This window comes from Cricetulus griseus (genome assembly GCF_003668045.3).
Source record: "Cricetulus griseus strain 17A/GY chromosome 1 unlocalized genomic scaffold, alternate assembly CriGri-PICRH-1.0 chr1_1, whole genome shotgun sequence".
In the NCBI taxonomy this organism is placed as follows: domain Eukaryota; kingdom Metazoa; phylum Chordata; class Mammalia; order Rodentia; family Cricetidae; genus Cricetulus; species Cricetulus griseus.
In genome coordinates this window covers 265,632,044-265,644,155 of record NW_023276807.1, presented here as the reverse complement: position 1 = coordinate 265,644,155, position 12,112 = coordinate 265,632,044, and the positions used below count along the sequence as shown (strand labels likewise).

Genomic DNA, 12,112 nt, shown 5'->3' with positions numbered 1-12,112 from the left:
TGAAAGCCCCAAGTATATCTGAGAAATTTATTACTTGGGGATAGATTTTTTTGTTGTTGTTTTTGGAGAAACAGGTTTGAAATCTGTACAATGTAAAGGGCTTTCTTTCCATGGTTTGAAGCGTTATTTTTTTATTCTTTCTATAGTGTGAAAATTTCTTTTCACTCGTTTAATTCTAAAAAATGGCAAGTGTATAATTATTACAGAGTCCCCAGATGAACACAATGAACAATGCTTAGGAAAGTATTACTGGAACATGAAAATTTACAGTATTTGTGATGTTCCCTGACATAAGCCTATAGTCATCCAAAAGAGCAAACTATCAGGGTTCTAGCTCGGCAGGGACAGCTTCATAGTTCTCTACAACTTCCAGCACTTGCTTATCAAAACAAAAAACTGAATCTCTCAGATATCAAACCGCATGTAAATAGCCACATCAAAGAGCAATTCTAATTTCAACATGGACTCACATTAACTCCTTGACACTACTTCCCTCCTTCCAGGCCAGGGATGTTCAGTGTGTCAGTTCAGTTATCTGTGGCCTGGCATTAAATTAAGATGTCTTACGCAATGGCTGTGAGGTTTCCCATGAACAAAGAGAAAATAGAAGATAGCTTTTTTTAAGGACATCTTTCTTTGACTACTAGTTTCAACTGGAGAGAATTGCTTTCCAAGGCAACACAACTCTCCTGTGCTTGTTTCTGAGGCTGTCTCTGAGGATGCTCTATCAGTTCCCCGTGGGATACATGATTCCCAAAGGTTAAGAAGAAGGAGCTGAAGCGTTGGTTCTGCCTTCTGGCATTAGGTGCTTCCTGGAAGCCTGAGGTTTGACCTCATGCATGTCCTGATATTCATTACTCATGAAGGTCTTGACTCATGCCTGCTTGTAACTCTGCTCCCTCAGTTCCTGACTCTGGCCTCACCTCTAGCAACCCTAGCTAAAGCTCTGTTGTGGCCTGGCTTGCTCTGGAAGCACTTGCTAAGTGCTGTTTTCAATTAAACAAAATTTTTCTCATTCAAAGAGCATGACCTTTATTTCACTAAATTAAACTTTCAGGTAGTAAATAATAATGACACCTCAAAGGACTCACTTCCTTTTAGGAAACAGATTGTAAATAATATCTTTATTATTATAAGAGATAGTAAATTCTTCTCAGAGTTTCTTTTATTCTGAGCTATGTATATATTCATCCATAGAATGTTTACATTTCCAATACTATATTCAGCCCAGTGTATCTCAAGATGGATTTACCATTTAAAAATCATATACACACAGTGTGCTATATAGAATGAAAGTTTCATTTTTATTTCATTAATAAAGGATTATAATACTTTATTAAGTAATTATAAACTCATGTGTAACTGACCCATTTAATGGAAATCTATTTTACTTATCTTGATAAAGAAAAAACTAATAAGATTTAGTGTTCTTATTTAGCATGTGTTAAAATTCCCCCTCCAGTTAATTAATTGGGTTTGTGTGTGTATATATATTAGCTGGATATGATTTACTTTAGTTAACAATGGCATCCTCAATCAACAATAGCCTTGCTTGTTGGTCTCTGTAAACACGGCATGTCAAGAGTCCATGTTAGTTTCTATTTTTTAAAAATATAACTGTTCATAATCCAAGTCACATCCAAATCATAATTTAATAAACAAATTTCAAAATGGATATTCTGGGCATGATGTTCTAACCATGCTCCAATGAGAATTTCTTTTAAAGAATCATATTTTGTTTCAAAGATTAAATATTCTCCCATTACTACTTGGGCACCAAAATCGTAGTGACACTATGCATCTGATTTTTGCTAAGCACCTAGAACAGTCTCTCTCACCCAAACACTCTGGGTGCATGTAGCCAATCCCTTCATCACAAGCTCTGCTCTGAGAAACGTGGGTAATTGGAAAACGTGCTGGCAAGCAGATGGGACCCTGGTGTTGGGGCTGTGTCTTAATTTATTGTCCTGGGGTTTTCCTAATTACCCACTTAATTGGCACAGCCACACCACTTTGAAATAATAATGTACAGCTAATTATCACCGACTTAAGCTTGCTAATAGCTTATTCCTACCAGCTAACTTCAAGAAATCAGGCAGGGATCAGGAAGTGCCACAGGGAAAATCGCTCTGCCTGGGATGACTGAGACAACTCTGTGAGTGCACCATCCCCTGTAACTGTGCTGATTTGGTTTCTGACCAAAGGAGAAAAGGGTTACCATTTTCCAGCTGATTAAAGGAACAGTAGCCTTCTGTAACCAGCATAGAGCAGACATTCAGTCTTCAGTTTGGTCTTTTTTTGTAGAATATAAAAAGAAAAAAAGTAACAGACTGAATCCAGACAATTACATCTCCAAAATCAAAATAAAATCCCACCATATAGCTTAACTATCTTCTTTCCAATGGATATAAATGCACAGTCCATTAAGGACCCTAGCAGAATTGTTACACACAGATATGTTTAATAAACAAATTGTTCGTTGCCAAATGTTAGAGCAAAGAAAGCACATACATTTACCAGGAGAGGGTTTGTGTTGTTGCTTCTGTTTGGATTGTTATGGTTTTTGTGTGTGTGAATATAGAGGAGAAAGGAGAAGAGAAATTTGGTTAGGTTTTTGAACTACAAGGTTGACACTCCCTTAGTTTATACTTGATCTGTATTTTTTTTCTAGGGGTGTTTTTTTTCTGTGTACTTTTTTGAAATTTAGACATCTCTAGATCTCATTCCTTAGAAGCGTATTCTGAGCCCAGAACTGGATATTGGCAGAGTGAGAGAAATAATGCTCCTATGAGGAAGACAGAGAAGGAGGGGAGAAGGTTCAGGATGGAGTTAAATGGGGTGTGTTCTGTAGGCAGAGGGCATAGTCACAGCATAGAACAGGAATCCCAACAGATGTTTGTCTCCATCTTCACACAGTGTCAAACCCCTCCCACCACCACGGCCTGTCAGCAGCCTCTGGGCCTGCCAAACTGACAAACAAGTGAACTAGCAGTAGCATACCACCTCCTCTACATAGAAGAAGTGAGTGCTCCCTATCTTCACAGTACTCTACCACCTTCTCTAGATAGAAGAGGCAAGTGCTCCCAATCTCCACAATGATAGCACTCTACCACCTTCTCTAGATAGAAGAGAGTGCTCCCTGTCTCCACAATAACTAACAGTACTCTACTACCTTCTCTAGATAGAATAATTGAGTGCTCCCAATCTCTGCAACAACCTCCAACAACCTTCCCATTCACTGTACCATGCAACACTTTCTTCAGTGAAACGATGAATTGTGTAACAGTCTGGTATGTAGAAATGATGGTGTGCCATCTGAGGCCAGTTTTGAAGGCCACAGACTTTCATAGTGCTATTGAAACACTCAGAGCTCTATGGAGACGTCATACTGAAAAATTTATGTCCCAGGCCAACAGTCAAGCCAGTGGCCCCCATGCAGCGAGAGTCCTCCAATCCCTAGCTCACTTTCAAAGGGTCATTTTCAAAGCCATCTTCCTAGAGCTCCTTAGGAAAAAAAAAACCATAGGGAGTCAGCTTCCAAATTCTTCAACTACAGAAAAGTACACAGTAAGTTTCCATTTTATATGCTATGCAACTATGTAGCAGGTAAAGTTGAAGTTAGGGCTGAGTTTCTGATACTGCTGTCTTATCAAATGTGTCCTTGGAGACTCTTGACTGTTCACATCCCTTCTGTGCTTTATCTTGTTTTCTTTACCCTCATTCCTTACACTATTCTTCTATAATTGTTTGTCTCAACATCACATACTTATAAAATAGCATCAAAACCCCAAATCGCAACATGTGCAATTGGTTGTATACCTAAGTGATTATGTTTGTGGTTTATGGATGAGAACCCTAGCCACAGAGTGGCAGAACAGATGGATTAGTAAGCTGGCAACAAGGAATCTCAATGTGAATAAGAACTGGTTAGGACAGGTATAGTGATTTGAGTGATCAATCCCGCCCCCTGCCATAGGCCCGTGTATTTGAAACTGGGTCTTAGAAAGCAACACAAATAAAATCTGCAGCAAATGGGATTCAAAGGGTGCAAGATCGGTCCCAAACGGACAGCTGATCTTAGCAGTGTCATCAGTAGAGGCACGAAGGATAGGAAAGCAAATTGAGCATGGATTCTTCCTCCATTGTTTCAGATAGTCACTGAGGCCCAGCAGCACGCAGCAAGGCAGTCTCTAGGTGGAGGCCCTGAGAGGCCACCATGTGAAAATGGAGCCTGCTTTTCAGTGAAGTCTCAAGACGTTGGATATGCCAGTGCCGTGAGACACCTGCCAAAGTGAGGCACAAGGAATGGAGCCATTCAAGGTAAGAGATGTCGCTGAGTTATTATTCTGTCCTTGTCCTGTTGGATTTTGGTTTTGCTTTGATCTCATCTTGCCCGACTATGCCATCCACTTTGGAAGAGTAATATATTACCACTGTGTATAGGAAGCATGTAATTTTATTTTTGGATTTGAAAAGGGCTGACAATCGAGAGACTGCTTGGAGGACCAGAAGAGGTTCTGGATTCTGGCCTTTTGAAAAGCATTACTACTGACAAAGGCTAAGGGGATTTTAAAGCTGGACTAAATACATTTTGCATTATGAATGGCTGCAAGCCTGTGGGTGCCAAGGAGCAGAAGGCGATGGTTTGGATTAGCAAAGTCCCTCACAGGCTCAGGTATCTGAACGCCCCGTCTCCAAACAGTGGTAAGGTTTATGGAAGTTCAGGAGGGGCCGTCCTTAACTGAGGAGGCACATGGCTGGGGATGGGGGCTCAGATCTCATGGCCTGGTTTCACTCCCAGCGGTTGTGGTTGTGGCTCAGCTTCCTGCTCCTGCAGCCATGATGGGTGCTTGTGACTGCGCTGCCCAGCCACAATGGATGCTTAGCACTCTGGAATTGAAAGCCAAAATGAACTTTCTTTTGTAAGTTGCTTTGGCCATGATGCCTCATGAGAGCAATAGAAAGGTATCTCACACAGCAGGTTTTTCAATTGTCATGGTTAAAGCAGGGGGATTCCTTAATGCAAAGACTGAGGAAGACTGGATCTTTTGTTTTCAGGGAAAATCAGCCTGGTTCCTCCTTCTCCTTGATGTTTATGAGGCAGTTTTTATGACTCTGGTTTGACTTTTTTCTGATATGTTGAAACCTGGCCTCCATGACTTGCGTGATAACTGTGAACTGCTTTTCTGTACGCATGTGCTTTTAATTTACAGAAAGAGCACACCTCCGTTGCCTCACTTCATGCTTTTCTTTCTTTCCTAAAGGGAAATGTGATCATTGTTTGTTACATAATGCTTCCAGTTTTTATAGATCGTGTTTCCAGCTTTGCTTATTGTAGGCATACTGCATGCCTCTCTTTGGTACCATAAATAATCAGGAATGTCTGCTGTAGATGAGCAAGAGTTTCTGGTGGAGACCATCTAAAAGGTTAGATAATAGGATCTAGTCCAGGTCGAGATTTACAGACGTAGCAGCTTCTGTGACCTCACGGTTCTAGTATATAATATTATCACAAAATGGAAAACCTGATCCTATTAGTAAAATGCCAGAAATTAAGTTCAGAAAACTCACCACATATATAGCAATAAATCAATGTATTTGAAGTAACTCCAATCACAACCCAACCACAATATTATAAACCTATTTAGAAAAAATATTGTAGAATCTCTGGTACATAAGGATACTAAAATGACTTAAAACTTTTTGAAAAATCCCCCAAAGAAAAATTATCATAGTATTTAACAAGGGAAAATATGACTCAGAGACCTCTGACTCACAATCATAGGAGGTTACTTATGTGTGAAAATCTGAATGAATGTTAAGTGATAAAAGCAAAATCAGTAAGAAAAGGGCAGATTGTTTCAAGAGTAAGTGGGAAAACTGACTTAGAAATTTCAATGTTTAATGTAGGGAACCTCCCCTTAGATACGACATATTCCCTCTCTATTAAGTACAAAGAAACAAAGTGCAGAGGTGTCCAAAAAAATGGGATGTAGATTTTGAAATGAGTGCAGTAATTTTTAAAAGAAAATAAGATAATTGCCTTGATAATCAAAGTGAAGAAATTCCTTTTAAAACAGAATTTCATGCCTGGAATTTCACCACTCAGGAAGTAGAAGCAGGAGCACCATAGATTCGAAAAGAATTTCAGGTCATCCTCAGCTACCTAGAGAGTTTAATGCCAGCACTGGCTACACCAGAACCTGCCATGGCTTTTACCAAGAAAATTCATCCCCTGTCACTTATCATTTAACTTTAATGATAATTATTGTTGGAAAATATTTACAAAGCCTAAAACTGGTAAATAATACCTAGAATGCATAAAGAAACTCCTACAGATGGGTACATTAGCTTACAAAGGGTAGGTAGTAGGTAGGTAGGTAGTCTAGTTAACAGAAAAAATTTTAAGAGAACAATATTGTAGAAAGTAAAATGAATTTTTGAAATTTTAAGCTAGGTATGGTGGTGTGTGCCTTTATTACCAGCACTCGAGAGAGGCAGGAGTATGTAAGTTTGAGGCTAACCTGGTCTACAGAGCTGGTTGCAAGACAGTCAGGGCTACACCAAAAGAAACCCAGTCTCAAAAAAAAAATGTTTTTTGAAGTTTTGAAACTAAGAGTTTGTAACTTTAGAATAAGAAAATAAAGCAGATCATAAAGACTAGAAAAGAAAAATTATGAAGGATACAAAATTATTTAGAAATTAAAAACATAAAAAGCACTTTGTCTTGTCTTGAGATATTTTATGGAAGCAATATATGACCCCCTGAAAGAGAGGTGTTATAACAAACTCAAGAGGATAAAACAACACAGATAAGACAGTACACTGATGCCTGTCATGGCTACACAGACTCACCTATGCCAACTGAAATCTATAATGTTTTGGAGAGTAAACAGTGAGTGATAAAAATCAGAACTAGTTTATGAATGGAACTCTATAATATATAGGCAATAAGCAGAAACAGACTACTATGGCAATTCAGCCCTATTCAGAACTTAAGTAAAGACCTTCTGGTTTTTCACAATGAGTAGTGTGAGACTTGGTTGTGATGTATCTGTCTTAACTAATTGTGGATACACAATATAATATATAATATCTATGTAATTTATATAATTTGAACAATACTGTATGGCAGTTAGAAACACAGGACAATGAATCTGCTAGACTCATAATGATCTACTCAACGGCTACTGTATACCCTTTCACCTGAATCCATTTAGTTTCAGTAGTGAATAAAACACATTGAGGATTTCACGATCTTAAGGTTTACACTCGACTATATGGATGGATGTTTGACCTTTAATGTTTAAGATTTTATTGTAAGACTCTCTGAAGGTAAAATATACTGCTTTTTAAAACACAAGAGAGTAATTGTTATTCATTCATTTAAAAGGTTTCTGGAAAAAACTTATACACAAAATACCAGTTCATATTAGCTACAAGCAGATAACTAACAGCAAACTAAATATTGATCCCAGATCCATAGTCCATCTGAAAAGAATGAGGCAATTAGGTGTGCTGCAAGCAAAGGAAAGAAACTGAATGGTGAGGACTGCAAATCCATATCTATCACCCCACACAAAGCTCAAGCCCACGTGGATCAAAGACCCCAACATAAAACCAGATACACTGAACCTAATAGAAAAGAAAGGGGGAATAGCTTTGAACACACTGACACAGGAGACCACTTCTTGAACAGAACACAGATAGCACAGGCACTGAGACCTACAAGTAATATGTGGGACCTCATGAAACTGAAACGTGTCTATAAAAGAAAAGGGACCCTGTAAACAGGACAAACGGCAGCCTACAGAATGGGAAAATAACGTTCACCAACTCGGTATCAAACAGGGGGCTAATAACCTAAATATATAAAGAACTCAAGATTAACTACATTTCAACACAGCAAATAATCCAATTAAACAATGTGGTACAGATCTAAACACAGACTTCTCCCTGTCCTGACTGGAAGGTGTGCTAGGGTAATTATGGCACAGAACTTGTGGGAGTGGCCAATCAAAGCCTAGTCCAACTTGAGACCCAAGCAAAGAGAGGGAGCCCAATCCTGAACAGCATTGATGGCCAGGAATCAGAGGACAATGGGTGCCTAGAAACCAGAGGAAGGGCAGCCCAGAGACCTAGAATAGAACCAAATATAACTCAAAAAAAAAAAAAAAAGAAGGCAGTGAAATGATTCCTAGTGATAGTCTGCTATACTCATAAATTGATGCCTAGCACTGTTGTCCTCAGAGAAGTGCAGATGCAGAGTTCCGCAGCCAAACACTAGGTGGAGCCAGGGGAACCCCCACAGGAGAGGGGTTGGAAACACTGTAGGAGCCAAAGTGTCAAGGAGAACACAACCCACTGAATCGACTAAGCAGGATTCCCAGGGGCTCACTAGACTGAATCAACCATCAGGGAGGCTGCAAGGGTCAGCACTAGGTCCTCTGTGTATAGGGTATGATTGTGTAGCTTGTGGTCTTGTGGGACTCCTAACAATGGTGTCTCTGACTCTCTTGTCTGATCTTGAGATCCTTTTCATCCTTCTGGGTTGCCTTGCCCAGCCTTGGTATTAGGGTTTGTACCTAGTCGTATTGTAACTGGCTATGCCGTGTTTGCTTGATGTCCATCAGAGGACTGCTCTTTTTTTAGAAAGGAAATGGAGAAGTGGATCTGATGTAGAAGGGGGTTAGGGGAGGAGGAACTGGGAGGAGTAGAGGGCAGGGGATCTGGTCAGGATGTAATGTAGGAGAGGAGAAATAAATAATAAATAAATAAATAAATAAATAAATAAATAAATAAATAAATAAATGAGGGGGAACCAAGATGATATTGAGAAAGTGTTTTACTATAGATTGTCTAAGGGACATTAGCAGGAACTATTTGAACTAATACATACATAACATTCTGAAAGTAGGTTCAATTTAGAAGGCAATAACAGAGAGCCACTATTTCTAGGAGGTACACAGTCAACTAAATATTGAAATGTTTTCCTCTAGTTTTGAATAGTTTTTCATGTTAAACACCCATTATCAAGCAAAGGAACACTGGAGAGGGTTTTGTAACTTACCTAGTAAAATAGTGACAGGCACAGTGAATTGCAAGCTTCTAAATGCTTACCACTTGATATAAACAAGTGGCCAAGCCATGGAACTTTAAGTTTTTTTTTGTTTTTATGTATGTTTACATGGGCCTGTTTGTCTATGTACGTGCCATGTGTGTGCAGGTACACACGGAGGCCAGCAGGAGTTTCAGAGGCCCTGAAATTGTAGCTGTAGATAGTCGTAATCAGCCTGACTGAGTGCCAGGAATCAAACCCAGGTCCTCTGCAAGCACAGCAAGTGTTCAGCCCTGAACGCTCTCTCCAGTACATTAGCCCAGTACACATTAAATAAAGTGAAACAGCATTTAACTGTTTTCTTCCACACTACACCTGGGTCTATGTAAGGAACACATTCTGTTCTCCTGTAGAATTAATGGCTCACTTTCTCTTTCTGGTTGTAAAACAAATGTCTTACTTTCTTCTGTTGGCAAGTGTCTCCTCACCATTCCCTGCAGAGACCTTCATCCCGTGCTTCTCTTTCCTTGGATCAAAAGTACAGCGGGGGCTCTGTGTAGCTGTTCTCACTGGATGGCCACAAATCTTATTCACCTTTCAAACAGAAAACATCAGAAAGCAGTTATAAACATGTTCCAGCATTTCTGAGACTCCAATCTTCCACAGGCCATGAAACAATGTCATGTTCACCCTTGTACTTTAACTTGCAAGACCTATGTAATGCTTGAATCAATGCATCTGAATACAGTGGCAATAATGATAAATCAGTTCCATCAATATTGATACAGGCTGGAATACACATGATAAGAGTATACAAAAGGAAGGAAAAACTGAACTTTTTCTATAAACACGACTGCTTACTCAAAATAGATATTCATCATGCTTTACATTTGTGTAAGATGATATAATTTTTGCTGATACGCAATCAATTTTAATGAGTACTAAGGATAAAATCAAACATTGCAGTGTCTTCCTTAGGTCTTCTGAGAAAAGACAACAAGCCTGTGGTTTCTTTGCAACTCATGGATGGAAGCTAGGGCCTCATACATGCTAGGCAAACACTTTATAATGAGCTTGCATCCCAGCCTTACTTTATTTTGTATTTTGAGGCAAGGTTCCAAGTGATCCAGGCTACCCTTGAGCTTGCTATCCTCCTGTCTCAACCTCCCAAGTAACTAGGATGGTAGGCCTGTACCACCAAGTCTTGTAGAAAATGAGTACATACAATATTGTATGACATAAAATCTCATTTTATAAACCCTCTTTATCTTCCTTACACTGATGTAATTTCGAGGATGTTATAGTCTTCAAAAATGAAAAAACAAAAAACAATGATTATAGCCAGGCAGTGATGGTGCACAACTTTAATCCCAGGGCTTGGAAAGTAGAAGCAAGCAGATCTCTGAGTTCAAGGCCAGCCTGGTCTAGCAAGTAAATTCTAGGACAGACAGGGCTACAAAGAGAAACCATCTTGGGGAGGGGGAATGCCTTTTTTGCTAGTCTTCTAGCAATGAACACTTGGTTTCTATAATTATCACTGGAAAACTGACTCAGCATCTATGGTATCAACAAAACTAATAAAGTTTAGTTGAACAGTATACACCATGTCTGAAACAAATGCAACAGCATTGTGCCACAATCACACTTTACTTGCCTGACTTTCCTTCATAGTTCTGAGACCTTAAAAATACCACAGAGCCTCCTTGAGAACTCAACCGTCTACTACATCAGATGACAATGCTAGATTATTCCAAAGATCTCAAACTCTCAGTTTCTTTGATTTTTCCATATTGGGATACATATAAAGTAACTGTGTAGACATTTCCTCCTAGCCATATTTATTTTACTTCTAAAATTTGTGAAGCTCCTGTGCTAAATGTTAGGAGACAAAAGATGAATGACTTTTTCTCTAACAGAGCTTACAAGTTGGAACAGAATGTGATCTAAAGTCATGTCAAGGCAAATTGTATTAGAAAACACAAAGTAGGTAGAGTAACAAATGGTGTCTTTGGGCATGTTATGGGATCCTGGAGAAAGATGGGAAGTGAAAAACATGAGATTACCCCTAAAAGTACTAAATTGTCATGTGTGAGACTTGGAGCATCTGTTAGGTAGGGATATGTTGAGATGTATTTCTATGCAGCCAACTTGTAAATAAGCACTTATTAAATGGCATTGTGTTAACTTCTAGGGATACTTATTCGTGCATGGTTGAATTAAATTCACAAGTGTAAAGCAGTCATTGCAGGTTTTCATAACAGAAGCAGTTAGTTGCAGGACAGGTTTAAAGTCAGCAGCGTTGGTGTAGTTACACAGAAAATGGGCAGTTAAATAGTATTTGGAATACTTGAGGAAATGCTTCAGGAAGTTATATCTGAAGAGCAAGTCAAAGGATGAACTGGAAGTTTGAAAGACAGAAAAAGCAAACACAAATACTTCAGAAGGTCTAGATTAGCAAAAAGATGCAACAACTTGCCATGCACAAGTTGTATGGGCATGCACTCTGTAAGCAAATGCATTTCTTGGGGTGGAAATGTCATATGACTTGGGATATCAAGGTAAAACACCAGTAGGAAAAGCTGCCAAACAGACAGTTACTATTTTCACATGATTACAAGGGAGATAATGGTCAGGATGTGGAAAGAGGGGAGAGCAGGCTTGTGGAGGACCATTGGGACTCAGAGTCAGGAGTAGATGCCCGAAAGGGAAGATTACTGTAGAGAAATAAATACCGTTAGAGACCTATTTGATAATCATCTCAGAACAGAGAATGAGAAACGCAAATGCTATCAGAGGAAGGTTTAAGACAGCATGGCTCTGATGGGGGATGTCCTTCTGTATACGTGTTTCTCTTATTGGTTGATGAATAAAACGCTGATTGGCGGGACTAGGAGACAAGGAGAACTCTGGGAAAGGTAGGCAGAGAGGAGATGCAGGAGGGCCAGGGAGGGTAGGTCACCCCAGTCGTTCTCCGATAAGATAGAGGCATATGGAAATACATAGAATTATAGAAAGGGGTTAATAATTAAGACAGAGCTAAGCAGTAAGAAGCCC

The 12,112-nt window shown here is 39.3% G+C and overlaps 1 long non-coding RNA gene across 1 annotated transcript in view; it reads right to left on the bottom strand.

The window, feature by feature from the left end:
* The window catches only part of LOC103161398, a 641,004-nt gene that overhangs the window by 366,257 nt on the left and 262,635 nt on the right, over positions 1-12,112 (bottom strand). Inside the window, exon 4 of the long non-coding RNA XR_004772289.1 lies at positions 9,519-9,652. This is a non-coding gene — a long non-coding RNA (glypican-5). The remainder of the gene's footprint in view (positions 1-9,518; positions 9,653-12,112) is intronic.